The sequence below is a fragment of the Xyrauchen texanus genome, chromosome 13, assembly GCF_025860055.1.
Source record: "Xyrauchen texanus isolate HMW12.3.18 chromosome 13, RBS_HiC_50CHRs, whole genome shotgun sequence".
NCBI lineage: Eukaryota > Metazoa > Chordata > Actinopteri > Cypriniformes > Catostomidae > Xyrauchen > Xyrauchen texanus.
In genome coordinates, this window is record NC_068288.1 from 39,260,359 (window position 1) to 39,275,589 (window position 15,231).

Genomic DNA, 15,231 nt, shown 5'->3' on the forward strand with positions numbered 1-15,231 from the left:
TTGAACTAATTTAAATTCGCCAAGAAAACACTTAGACCTAAACATAAAACGAGTCCTTTCATTACTTTCTGCTATTAGAGCGACTGCAAGCTTTTTTTGTCTCTTCCAAATACATGTTTTCAATGTTTATTGTGCACACCTCCCGCTTTTTATGTGGCAAACTCTTAAAATCACACTTTCTGCATCTCTTGTTATGTGGAGGGCGATGCGGCGGTTGACGCTGGGTTCAGCCTCCAGAACCAAATTAAAACTGCCATGAGAGTCATCTGTCCGAGGTAAAGATGCAAAATCTAATGACAATTTCCTTATCATCAGTCTCCCTTCATACGTTTGATTACGCACAGGCGAGCACCAAGTTTAAGTCGATGCGGACCAGGAGGAAGGTTTGAGTTGTCGATTGAGATCTGTTCAGTTCATTTTTTATGTGTTTTGTTCATATTTTCATCATATTTGTTTTTTGTAATATTGCGTTGTTCATATTTTACTGGCATCCGCTGAAAACATTCATCTGCTTCATTTGGTGTCTCTGTTGTTCATCTGTTCTCTTCATAAATAAATAAATGCATAATCTGCTATATGCTCGTCCTGTAAGCTCATGATTAAAAATAAAAATGTGAATGAAAATAAAAGCTATTAAATGTTTTATTATCATTAAAATATGAATATTCAAATGACGCGTAATAATAGATTATGACAGAATTTTTACGAACATGTCCATCAAAATGACGGATGATGAGAAAGTCTAACGCAAGCACTGTTTGTGACTTGGCTTTTCCTTTTTCTTTTCTTTTTTTTTTGCATAGACGAATTTCAAATATTACAAGTAAACACGCTACTAAGACAGACAGAAAACATGGACAAGTTCTTGAAAAGGAAAAATATTGACAATGGTTAACCTTTGTGGGATAGTGGTGTGCTGTAGAATTTTTTTTGTCGTAAAAAGTGTGCCGTGGCAGAAAAAAGGTTGGGAAACACTGGCTTAGAGCATTATTTTGCTTTGCTGCCATTCTGTTGCTTGAAATTACAAAAGCCTGGTTTGCTCATTCATTCAATACTCATTGCTGGTTTGTCCAAGATCTGCCCATCCATATTCTGTTTCTCTTCCTAAATTTACAAACCTTTTCTTATCTAAACAAAGTGGCTGTAATTTTTCTTAAAAGCTACTGTTACTTAAGAAATGTCTGTTCTACTCTTGTAGGGTTTCTAATCACCAGCACTTCAGCCCTGCCTTAAACAAAAAACCAAAGGCAATTTAACATTCTCGACAGTCCCATGCATCTTGAAAACCTAAATTAAAGAGGCAGGTTATGCTTGTGTAATTGTTCTCCACAAGCATGACTACTGAAGGAAAAAAATTGTTCAAGTTCTGCTCTGGGTCTGCCTAGGAGAAAAACAGCTATTGTGATGCTCTCACACTGGGGGAGTATGGCCAGCCCACACATATCTTAACGCTCATAAACAAACACACACAAACGCATTAGCATAGTCATGGGCAGATAAACACATGCATACCAGTGTTGGGGAAGCTTCTTTAAACTGTAGCGTCTTACAAGATACTTACATGACTTTTTAAGTTATACTACAGTAAAAAATTATTTTTGAAAAAAAAAATATATATTTATTTATATATATATATATATATATATATATATATATACCTGTATAGATAGATACAATACAAGCTAACAAAAAGTAGCTCATTTCTGCACAGTGAAGCTACAGTATTTCATGGCCAAGGGGGCTGTTCCTCAAAATAGAGTAACCATCAGATTATATAATTTACAATTCAATCAGAGCCATATTTTTCAGGCACAATGAATAAACCATCAATTATTTTGACAACATTAAAACTGAAGAGATACAATTACACTAAATACAGCAACAAATAAAAAAAAGAAAAATAGAATATTTTATCTAAAAAGCATTTATCTAATATTTTGAAATAAAAAAGACCTTACAGGGAGTCAATCTGTGCATAGTTTTTAGATCAACTTGATTCATCCCAATGAACTGATTCACTAGAATTAATCGGACTTTCCGATGATAAAGGGCTTCTAATGAAAAGAGGACCATTTTGGAAAGCACATTTGATTATTATCTCAGCTTGCTCGGCAGTTGAGTCGCCAGACATGACAGATTTACATCTTCAATGACATCATTAATTCGGGAATTGATCGCGCTAGATATTCAGTACCGATGCAGCAGCATTGCTAAATGGTTGCACCTGAAACACTGTCAGATTGTCATAGGTCACGCCCACACTAATATGTTTTGGTTGAATACTTTGTTTTCCCTTTTTAAAACGTCATCGTTTTCCAAAGTATGTAGTACTAGAGAGCATTTTCAAAAGTCTATGTTTTTGGTTCGTGGAAAACGCTGTTCCAATGCGGATGAGGCATGAACGTAGCAAAATCAAGGCATTTTATTAATCAAAAACCTACGTGGCCTTAGAAATGTTAGTTCTGGTACTTTTTAAAAAGGGAAGTCCTAGTCAGTAATTTTAAGCCACATCATCACTAAACCTTTTTGTTTGAAAACACATTTATTAGACTACATATATGCCCAGCACAATCTCATCCACTCTAGACAAGGGATTAACTCTCTCCATTACTGCATTCTTTAGAAAACAATGTTAGGATACGGAAAAAATGTATCAGTATGCACATAGCCAAGGACAATCTGACTGTGTTCCCTGAACTACTATTAAGCAGCTTTGCTGCATCGGTAATACATCTACAGCACAATCAAGTTACATGTTTTCAAAAATCCATGTTTTCAAATGAAAATTGATTATTGTGGGTCTGGCCTTAGTTACTCCCCAACACTGACGCATACATGTTTTTTGTCTTCGGATCCAACTTAGTTACACGCACAAACTTGTTGTTCCAGAGTATGAGCCCATGCACTATACCACTGGGCTCACCCGTAACCTACAGTATCTCTTGCTGCTCTGGGGCTTTAAAGAGACTAACTGTCCTGGTCTGAGGCCTCAGCTCTGACTGGGAATAATGGCTCTGACTCCCCTTATTTGCCAGAAAAAGCTCCCAAGACTTTTGTCTCACTTAAGTCACTTGTTTGTGGTTTCAGTAGAGTGATTCTCTCCTCAAAGGGTTTTGTGGAAACTATGCTGTACCCTTAACCTCAATAACAGAAAAAACATTTGATACAAAGCGCTTTTGATTCACACACAGTGCCAGTTGTCAATAGAGTTGGCCAGCGTCTGCATGCTACTAATGGAGTCCCAGTCTCCGAATGCACTTTTGCACTTGCTGTATTAAAGCAATCCATTAACTTCAGATGAAGGAATTAAAATATTCAGTATGGAGGTGTTATAATTGATTCATAGGACAGAATAACTGCTTTAGACATGGCATACATTAGTTTTGGACCTCAAAATCCCCCCAGCAATCAAAGATGTGTAATTTGTTCTGCTCTTTCAGAAATAATTCAGTTAATATTGGAAAGAGGTTCTGCCATCTAGATATACAGTAGCACTCTATGAAGATTGGAATAAGAATAATAGGAACTTAATCTTTTTTTTTTCTCTCCATTTCTCCCCAATTTGGCATGCCCGATCCCCAATGCACTCTAGGTCCTCATGGTGGCATAGTGACTCGCCCCAATTCGGATGGCAGAGGACAAATCTCAGTTGCCTCTGCGTCTGAGACCGTCAATCCACACATCTTATCACGTGGCATGTTTAGCATGTTACCACGGAGACCTAGCGCAAGTGAAGGCTCACTCTATTCTCTGCGGCATCCACGCACAACTCACCACATGCCCCACCGAGAGCGAGAACCACATTATAGAAACCACGTGGACGTTAAATCAACATGACTCTACCCACCCTAGCTATGAGGCCAATTGGTTGCTTAGGAAGCCTGACTGGAGTCACTCAGCCCGCCCTGGATTCGACCTTGGGTCTCCAGTTGTGGTAGTCAGCGTCTTTACTTGCTGAGCTACCCAGGCCCCCAAGGAACTTAATAGGCTACTTTACATATTTGTAGAATTTTAATTGGTAAACATTGTCTTTGGCACTAAGATTAAATGTTTATTTTAGTTAGTAAGCAGCAGTGCTTGGAAGGTTCCTTTGAAACTGTAGCTTGTAAAGTCAAGCTACCCTTTTGAAAAAATAAAAAAAAAATACAGGTCCTTCTCAAAAAATTAGCATATTGTGATAAAGGTCATTATTTTCCATAATGTAATGATAAAAATTAAACTTTCATATATTTTAGATTCATTGCACACCAACTGAAATATTTCAGGTCTTTTATTGTTTTAATACTGATGATTTTGGCATACAGCTCATGAAAACCCAAAATTCCTATCTCAAAAAATTAGCATATCATGAAAAGGGTCTCTTAACAAGCTATTAACCTAATCATCTGAATCAACTAATTAACTCTAAACACCTGCAAAAGATTCCTGAGGCTTTTAAAAACTCCCAGCCTGTTTCATTACTCAAAACCGCAATCATGGGTAAGACTGCCGACCTGACTGCTGTCCAGAAGGCCATCATTGACACCCTCAAGCAAGAGGGTAAGACACAGAAAGAAATTTCTGAACAAATAGGCTGTTCCCAGAGTGCTGTATCAAGGCACCTCAGTGGGAAGTCTGTGGGAAGGCAAAAGTGTGGCAAAAACGCTGCACAACGAGAAGAGGTGACCGGACCCTGAGGAAGATTGTGGAGAAGGACCGATTCCAGACCTTGGGGACCTGCGGAAGCAGTGGACTGAGTCTGGAGTAGAAACATCCCCGCATTCCCCAGGTCAAGCCACTTTTGAACCAGAAACAGCGGCAGAAGCGCCTGACCTGGGCTTCAGAGAAGCAGCACTGGACTGTTGCTCAGTGGTCCAAAGTACTTTTTCGGATGAAAGCAAATTTTGCATGTCATTTGGAAATCAAGGTGCCAGAGACTGGAGGAAGACTGGGGAGAAGGAAATGCCAAAATGCCTGAAGTCCAGTGTCAAGTACCCACAGTCAGTGATGGTCTGGGGTGCCATGTCAGCTGCTGGTGTTGGTCCACTGTGTTTTATCAAGGGCAGGGTCAATGCAGCTAGCTATCAGGAGATTTTGGAGCACTTCATGCTTCCATCTGCTGAAAAGCTTTATGGAGATGAAGATTTCATTTTTCAGCACGACCTGGCACCTGCTCACAGTGCCAAAACCACTGGTAAATGGTTTACTGACCATGGTATTACTGTGCTCAATTGGCCTGCCAACTCTCCTGACCTGAACCCCATAGAGAATCTGTGGGATATTGTGAAGAGAAAGTTGAGAGACGCAAGACCCAACACTCTGGATGAGCTTAAGGCCGCTATCGAAGCATCCTGGGCCTCCATAACACCTCAGCAGTGCCACAGGCTGATTGCCTCCATGCCACGCCGCATTGAAGCAGTCATTTCTGCAAAAGGATTCCCGACCAAGTATTAAGTGCATAACTGAACATAATTATTTGAAGGTTGACTTTTTTTGGTATTAAAAACACTTCTTTTATTGGTCGGATGAAATATGCTAATTTTTTGAGATAGGAATTTTTGGTTTTCATGAGCTGTATGCCAAAATCATCAGTATTAAAACAATAAAAGACCTGAAATATTTCAGTTGGTGTGCAATGAATCTAAAATATATGAAAGTTTAATTTTTATCATTACATTATGGAAAATAATGACCTTTATCACAATATGCTAATTTTTTGAGAAGGACCTGTATATTATTATACATCACAAGCTACTAATGAAAAGTAGTTATCTGCTCTGAAGCTAACTGGATTATGTATGAATGTATGTATATATATATATATATATATATATATATATATATATATATAGTGACAGCATAACAGCATTTGAACAGGTTAATTTATGGCTCCAATACTGCATAATATTTTAGAACTGATGAACAGCCCTATTTATATAAATATTATATAATTTGGTAAAAAACTAAACCTGTATAATATTTTTATATTGCTACAAAAGAGGTAAAAAGACATACATGCACCTGTACATGAATTAAAAAAAATTGTTGAAACGTTCATTTAAATGAATCATCCGGGTGTATTGATTCACTAAAATGACACCAATTTCCCAATGCTTAACATGCGAGAGAGGGGAAACTTTAGACAAGGATGTTTTATTATTTCAACATTTCTTATTGTTTTCTTGGCTGTAAATCTGCATGTGACAAAAACAGCAAATTAGTGTTTTGTGGCTCTACAAGACTACTTGTTGCAAAAGTGGCCCATTATTGAACAAATACTTTTTATATAGTAGCTGAGCTACTGTAATGCTATTGAAAAATTTAGTTAGTTTGCTAGTACTTTCTATCCCCAAACAGCCAAGCAGTGAATTAGTAGATGCCATTATCCAAAGTGACTTACAGTACATTGTTGCTCAAGGGCACAATGGTGTTGATGATTGGAGATTATTCCTTGTGGGGACTGGACTGGCAACCTTTTGGTTGTACATCCAGAAACTAATTTATGTTAAATCCCCTTAAAAGTTTTGTTGTGGTGGAATGGTGAAAACAGATGTAATCTGCATCTCCTCTGCATTCATCAGACATCTCTCTGGATAAAAGACAGGTCCTGCTTTTTGATCAAAGCTCTCATGCAAAAGATTTAGGACACAGGATGTCTCTTCTGCCACTCCTCTCTGAGCAACAGAAGCCTGAGGGATATTTTGGAAGGGAACAGAAGTGCCTCAAGTTTGTCTTTCAAAGCTTGCAGTCGAGGATTGGCACTTTAAATCCTAAGAATCACCCTTAAGGGACATCTTTCAACACTGAATCAATTTATAATATAAATAAGGAAATGTTGTGTGCTTATTGTTTTTTTTTTTTAATAGCCCTATTGTAAAAGCCATTCAATTATTTATTAAATTGTATTGTTTGTGTTGTTTTTCTTGAGTTTGAGTGCTTCCTCCTACAGGATAGGAGGTGTTATGACAGTTTAGGTGTTGCAAAATAGAGGTATGGTAATTTGTAGGTGTGGTAAAAAAATAAAAATAAAATTGTAGGTGTGGTCTGCTAGGAGCACATGGGCCCAGTTACAGCTCCTTTAAGGGATAATTCACCCAAAAAGTGAAATTTACTCACCTTCCTGGCATTCCAGATTTGTATGACTATCTGTCTTCTGCAGAACACAAATAATGATTTTTAGAAGAATATTTCTGATCCCTAAGTCCATACAATGCAAGTGAATGGGTGACAAAAATCCACATAAAGAGAGCATAAATATAATTAGATATGACTCCAGAGGTTAAATCCATGTATTCAGACATGATATGATAGGTGTGGGAGAGAAACAGATAAATATTTAAGTATTTTTTTTTATCATAAATTTGACTTCCTTCCCAGTAGGGAAGAATGTGAAACAAAAAAACTGAAGAGAAAGTGAAGGAAAAAATACTTAAAAATGTATCTGTTTCTCACGTACATCTAGCATCGCTTTAGAAGATGTGGATTTAACCACCAGAGTTGTCTTGAGTAGTTTTATGTTGCCCTTTTGTGGATTTTGGAGCTTCAAAATGCTGGCACACTTTCACTTGAATTGTATGGACCTACAGAGCTGAAATATACTTCTAAAAATCTTTGTTTGTGTTCAGCAGATGAAAGAAAGTTATACACATCTGGGATGGCTTGAGGGTGAGTAAATAATGTTTTATTGAACTAACCCTTTAAGTTAAGAAAACCCTTAATTCTAATTGTAAGAGATTATTTGTAACTGGCTAATGGTTTTTAGATCTTCTGCGCTGTGCTTCGATTTTCTTTTTACAGTAAATTGATTTTGTATGTTTGTTTTCTTAATCACAAGCTTTAATGTAATGTACACTTTTAATTTTTATTTTACTTTTTTGTGACTTTCAAAAGTGAAAAATAAAACAATCACCAAATCAAACTTGCCACTGTGGACACCGGAACATTTCACAATGCACGTAAATATTAATTACGCATACTGTACATATTCAGTAACAATTTCTTAATTCAGTTATTGAAAATTCATGACTTGAAAATGAATGGTTAAACAGACATTTCAATTGAAAATGCTGGGACTGCTTTTTCTAGTGTTGAAACTTTTGCAAATAGACAGATCACAAATCAAATTAATCAGCTCTGCAAGCAGCAATGGGATGTTGTCTATTCCCCTAAGATTAACTCCTTTTTAAAATAGTAAAAGAGGTATATTGTGTACAGTTAACTGGGGAACAGCCTAATAAACATTCACAAGCTGCAAATGTCTACTGAACTTTGGCTGAAAATTGGCAGTTTAAGTTTTCCATAGTATATAGATATCCACTATAAACTCATAAAAATAAAGGTTCTCCATCAGCACGTTTGGTTCCATGAAGAACCTTGGAACCTTCTCATTGAACTTCTAAGTGGTGTAAAACGTCTCAGTTACTGTCGTGGAGGGAACGAGATGTTGTGTCTATGTAGTGACACTAGGGGTCGCTCTTGGGAGCCCCAAACACCTCAGATCTTTGAGAAAAGGCCAATGAGAATTGGTGAGTGGAATTTGCATGCCATTCCCCTAGACATACGGGTATAAAAGGAGCTGGCTCGCAACCACTCATTCAAGTTTTGTGCTGAGGAGCCGACACAGGGACCTCGACATTTCAGCAGGTTGTACAGCGTTGTGGCAAAGGGGACACAATGTCTCGTTCCCTCCATCATGGAATGGAGATTACGACAGTGTCGTTGTAGTTACACTAGAGGTCCTGATACAAAACGCCACAACTAGCCGAACAGTGTTACGTGACCTGCCGATGCAGATGCAAGCAGGCTACTGCGTGCGTAGTAGCAGATGCACGCGGACTGTACATAGCCTTCCCCAATGCCCCAAAAAACTTAAAATTCTCCAAATCCCTGGGGGGTAAGAGACGTATCAAGTATGGGAGCAGGCCGCGCCAGCCATTGCTTTTTCTCTCTATATTCACTTTCCACAGAGTATTTAGTTATTCGGCTGGGGCCATTTATTGCTCAATAAATGCGCAGTATTCCCAGAATTACCTGTTTGTACCTGTCAAAACACGGGACGAATTCGGCTCAACCTGGAGATTGTAAAATCTTGCGAAGATATTGGGTGTTGCCCAGCCCACTGCTCTGCAGATGTCTGCAAGAGAGGTGCCATTGGCCAGTGCCCATGAATATGCCACACTCCTTGTAGATTGTGCTCATATTCCCAACAGGGCGGGCATGGCCTGGGCCTGGTATGCCAAAGCGTTGGCATCCATGATCCAGTGGGCAAGCCTCTGTTTGGAGACAGCGTTTTCTTTCAAAGAGCTTCTCAGAGCACCTAAAGCTCAGAGTGCGGTCCAAGTAGATGCACAAAGCACACACAAGACACAGCAACGACAAGGCTGGAACAAGGCTCTTTTCGCTTGCAGGCTCACCACCTGATACCTTGGGCACATAGCCCGTTGGGGTCTCAGGATTATATGAGAATCTTCCAGACCAAACTCTAGGCAAGTATTGCTGACAGAGAACATTTTCAGGTCCCCAACCCTCTTGATGGAAATGAACGCAGTTAGGAGGGTGGTCTTTAATGAAATGGCCTTCAACTCGACTGACTCTAGGGGCTTGAACGGGTCTCTCCAAAGGCCCAGAAGGACCATGGAGAGGTCCCATGAGGGAAAGAGGCGCGGCCTAGGAGGGTTCAACCTCCTGGTGCCTCTCAGGAACCTGATGATCAAGTCGTGCTTTCCAAGAGACTTACTTTCCACTGCATCGTGTGTGCCACCATAGTATATCCTTAAACCTTCATGGTGGAGGGGGACAGCTGCCCCGCTGCGACCTAAGTCCAGAGGAGGAGATTTCACGCGAGTTGCAACATGCAACGTAAGCCGCCTTGGCGATTTGTATATTACCGTCGCTGTGTTGTCTCTCTATGTTGAAAAATGTTCACGTCAATGCGTTTGCTCAATAAGAGTAAATATACACTTTTTTTAAGGAAAATATATACTCTTAAGCTGTCCAAGTGCCCAGGGGCGTACTCTGCAGCAACCGCTACAGAAGGAGAGAAAGCTGCTCAAATGCGCCATATATATCCAACAGCAATTTGCTTCTTTCGAGGTGAATGGACCGGCAGAGAAGTACAGCTTTCTGCTGAGTCAACCGCTGGGCTCCAAAGAAAAAACTGATGGTTGCAAGCCAGCTCCTTTTATACCCGTATGTCTGGGAGATTTGCATGCAAATTTCACTTGCCAATTCTCATTGGTCTTTTATCAAAGCATCGCTGCCAAAAAACCCTTTTTGACCCTTGGCCAGAATAAGCTGCAAGCTGGATCAGACTTATTAACCATTATCATAAGTCTGGTTATGTGAGACTATGACATCTAATTAAGAGAGCATCCATAGCTACTGGAAACAGTTGTCAACAAGCTAAACTTTGCCCTCCCATCCTGTGATATCACAAAGATTCATCACAACATGCGCAATCCACAATCACAAGCTGCTCCCTGCATTGAGAATTTCCTACATGTTGAACCCTGATAAAAGCAGAGCAGAGTGCTGCAGACTGAGAAAAAGAGAGCAAGAGATAGAGAATGGAAAGGAGGCATAGAGGAAAGGCAGAGAGCTGTATGCTGAGATATCCAGCCTTTTAATCTGTCAGTAACCACAGGGCTTTTGTGAGGGCTGCAAAAATCACAGAATTGATGTAGCTCTTTGCAATCTCTGCCTGCTGGATCTTCGATAAGCATAGGGGTCAACAGTCTCTACCAAGAACAATACTGTACATTACTGAACCCATGGTCATATTGTGTATTATTTGAAGTCCCACAATTATATTGGAAAAATAACTTAAAATCATGATTTTTTTTAATTCAAATATAAGTATCTTTGCTCTTTCAGTAGTGCATTAGTGATAAGTGCATTTACTGTACATTAAGGGTTGTACATCATTCAGAATTGAATTGACAATGCCTTTTAATTCCAAAGTATTTCCATAATTTGAAATTTAATTGGAAAATGTATACAGAATTAACATGGATAATTCAATGAGGTTCATATAACTGCTCTAAGAGTTTTTTTTTAATGATACAGTATATTTCAGTATGGTTTACCCCCAGACGGAGCCCATGCATTTTAAGCCTAGGCCTTCAGTGCGATTCATGGATTTAAGAAAACACAGTTTCACAATGAATAAGACACAATATGTATCATATATTACATGGGAGTCAACTAATAATTCCAATTTACTTTTTAAAAACACACACGAAATTGCTTGCAATAAATTTTGTTTCATTAGGGTACCTGGTTACTTTTCAAAACTTGATCTAACACTGAATGCTCAAGCAGACTGATTTATACTTAGAAAACTCCTTATGTTGCTATTGCAATGCAAAAAGCACTTACCAATTTGCTTGAAGTGAAAATCATCTGAACATCAGCCGAACATCTCAGGTTTTTAAATCCATAAGGATCTCTTTCTCAATAGTGATGAGGAAGTGATGTCAGCCGTCTTGTCAGCAAGATCTCACGCTCATCACTTTCAAATTCCATACATCACTTAAAGCTTGGTTACGTCACACAAGGCCAGCTAGAAGGCCTGGACTGGGACATATCTTGAAGACCACACCCACCAAGAACAAATAAATCAATCTGATTGGTTGATGAATCTGGCAATCTGACTTTAGATGCCTGTTCAGTGCAGAGTTGAGGGATTCTGCGGAAATTCTGAAGGCCTGATGGGGTGTAGCTCAAACTCACGCGCTGCTTCGGGCTTCGGACATGTGGTTTGTGAAACAGTTGTCACACTTTGTAAGCATCGATGAACAATTATTGATTGGATAAACTTAGTTTTTTGCTATTCATTTTTAGATGAATTAAGAGTGGAATGTGATTGAAAATACATAGGCAAAAAGGTCAATGACAATGAAAGAATTGAATAATATGTATTTATTAGGCATGTTATGCCAGCAGAGAAGGCTTTGTTGGCCCTGAAAAATTGCCACTGTTTAACCCACATGTCCTCAAACATAAGATGATAGTATTTAATGTTTGAAATTCACCCTTTAGAAAATGGTATTTAAATTATATTAAATATTATGTATACAGTATAAATAAGTTATTTATATGAATAAACTAACTTTTTATTTAGTAAACATTTAACTTTTTATTAGTAAACATTAGTTAATGCAATATGAACAAATATGAACAAATATTTAAATATGAAAATAGCATTTTGCTGAATTAACATTAACCAATTAAAAAAGAATTAATCATTGTTAGTTCATGATGAATAATATATTAATTAATGTTAATTAATAGAACCTTATTGCAAAGTGTTACCAATTAACTTTCATTTTATAGACAAATGTGGTAGAATATTTCATTTCTCAGGATTATTTCTCAATTTAGACAATGAACATGAAGCAGTCAATTTAAATTCCAAAATTCACGTCATTATAAAAACCTATTTTAAGGGTTTACATGCAAGTCAATTAACTGACAAGTCTTTTGAAATGATTGGGGTTTTCTCTTATCTTGACATCAAAGCTATTACACAGCCACAACGTACAGGTGAAAATCAGGGTAACAGGCAAAAATCTAAATGTGTCAATCAGATTTTGATTGAACCATTTTACCAAAAAAGAGCAAAGTTTAAGGCATTATACTGTACATGACATATCACACTATGGGTGTCGTTTTTATAAGCATGATCAATGTATCAAAGTGCACGTAAACACTCAGGTAAACAATACCTTGCAGAGCTTATGTAAAACCAGACATTCAGCTAATCAAATGGCTGAAAAGCTTGTGATGTCATAGAATCAGCTTAGATTCATACCCCAAATAAGCTTCACAGATCCTCCACCACATTAGTCATTATCGAAAATGTCAGCAGGAATTTGGGCAAATCTGTGGGTGCCTGTTGACTTGTGCATTAGCATTGTCCCTCTGAGGCTATATTTACACTATAGTCTGTCTGGATGACTATAGAAAAACAGCTCCACACTGTGCCAATGACATGTGCAAATCAAGAAATCTTCTGAGAGAGAGGTCGAGCATGGTTCTTAAATGGTCAACAATTTTTGCACAACATGACAACATATTTGCAACTGGAAATAATTACAATGCAGAAATTAATTGTATTTCTCAGTATATTAGTCCCACTTTCTAGTGAAATATCTAAACACCCTTAAAACAAGATATATTGACATGGACATACCCCATTATACCAATCAAGGTAAGAGTTTTCTGGCAGTCCTTTAAGTACAGGATTGATTTTAAGGATCTTGTTTAGTACGTTACCGCGGAGACCTAGCACGTGTGAAGGCTTAAGCTATTTTCTGCGGCATCCACGCACAACTCACCACGCGTGCCACCGAGAGCGAAAACCACATTACAGCAACCAGGAGGAGGTTAACCTAACGGTACTCTGCCCACCCAAGCAACCAGGCCAATTGGTTGCTTAGTAAGCCTGACTGGAGTCACTCAGCACGCCCTTAATTCAAACTTGCCACTCCAGGTGTGGTAGTCAGTGTCTTTACTTGCTGAGCTACCCAAGCCCCGTTGTTTGCAGTTTTCAAGCATTCTGGAACATTCTACCAATTGAAATTAGACTGGCTCCAAGTATCCATATTTTGAAAAACATTTAAATTTTGAAATTAGCATTTGATTGAAAGGTATGAATGTATGTGTGAATTTGTACTTATTATTAAATGTTTTACTTTTTGATATTACTGTTTTGATTTTTAATTTAATATATATTTTAATTTTAGTTGTATTTCTTACTTTTTTGTGATAATTTTATACATTTAAGGACAGTCACTTACTTTGATTTAGAATGTCTTATATGTGAAGCACCTTGAGCTGCACTTGATGTATGAAAGGTGCTATACAAATAAAATGTATTATTATAACTGACATAAAAAAGCAGAATGACCTTAGATATTAAGTCATGTTTTCAAAGCAGTTAAAACTTTATTTTAGTGAGGTTTATGCTTAAAATAACTAGAAAATGTATAATTCAAATGGAAAACAAGAATTTTTTATTACACCACTATCAAGTAAATGTATCTTGCTTTAAGGATGTGTATATATTTTTACTGAAAACCAAGACAAATCTACTGCAGAAAACATGTATTTATATAGCGTATAATGCATTTGTTTAAAAAAAGAAATTCTTGTCTAATCGTAACGATGCGGCTATGCAAGCTAAACCTTAATGAAAAAATCATGCGGCTCTTGACTGCTAATATCCGTTAGCAGTTATTACAGCACAGCAAACACTCAGACCCAGGAGACTGATGCTATGCTAACTCTAGACTTCACAGTGAAAGTCAAAGTTTTAGCAAGCCGCATTCACAGTGGCCTATGGTTCTGATTCACTGCTTTCAGACAAATATTACATCCTCCCTTTGAGACAAAGCTGTTAGAGGATGCAACCTAGTTAAGACCGCATTGTATTTCAATGTGTGGTCGTTCTCATGAACTAATAAAGCTGTGTAAACAGTCTAACACCATATTAATTTCCCGTGTGGCATTATAATTCTGCTACAACATGCATGGCAAATGCTGGATTGTTTCTTACATGAATAATCAAGCCTAATGTCAGCATATGCGCAATTTTGCTCACGCACACTTCAGAAATCTCACACCTCCACCTATTTTTGGATCTCAACCCCTGGGTGTATGCAGCAAAAAGCATGTGTGAATTGTTCCTGAGCAAAACTATCATAAAAGAAAAATAAGTGGCAAATTATTTTCTATTGCTAAGTGGCATAGTGTGCATCTTCTTCACACACACACACACACACACACACACACACACACACACACACACACACACACACACAAAACACCCTGCAATATTTTTTTAATCAAGTGAATTGAAGCACTAGCATTTAATCACCATTGGCTATTCAAGAATTTCTGTGCGGTAACAATGATGAATTTTCTTGTGGGCGCAGCAAGTAGCATAAAGGAAAAATGATTTATTATGTTGTGGATGAGCGATGGATTTGGTTTCAGGCTGAATACTTATCACAGTACGGAAAAGGCCAGCACCTGACAAGGATTATGCATGAGATGTTAAAAACTTGACATTTAGCAAACTTCTATGTTACAATGAGCCCTGTTGCCATAGTTGCATATAATCTGACTTCCGCCGTCTGTGAGGTCATCACCCTGATTCTAAACCGAGAGGTTAATATTCTGCCCTGTTTACTGGTGCAGTGCAGTCAGCACTGTAATGCTTGGTGGGCTACATGTTGAGAATTGGACTCG

At 38.1% G+C, this 15,231-nt stretch overlaps 1 protein-coding gene across 1 annotated transcript in view; it reads right to left on the minus strand.

Moving 5' to 3' along the window:
* Window positions 1-15,231, minus strand: part of LOC127653928 (metabotropic glutamate receptor 4-like) — a 303,514-nt gene that overhangs the window by 63,384 nt on the left and 224,899 nt on the right. The window lies entirely within an intron of this gene.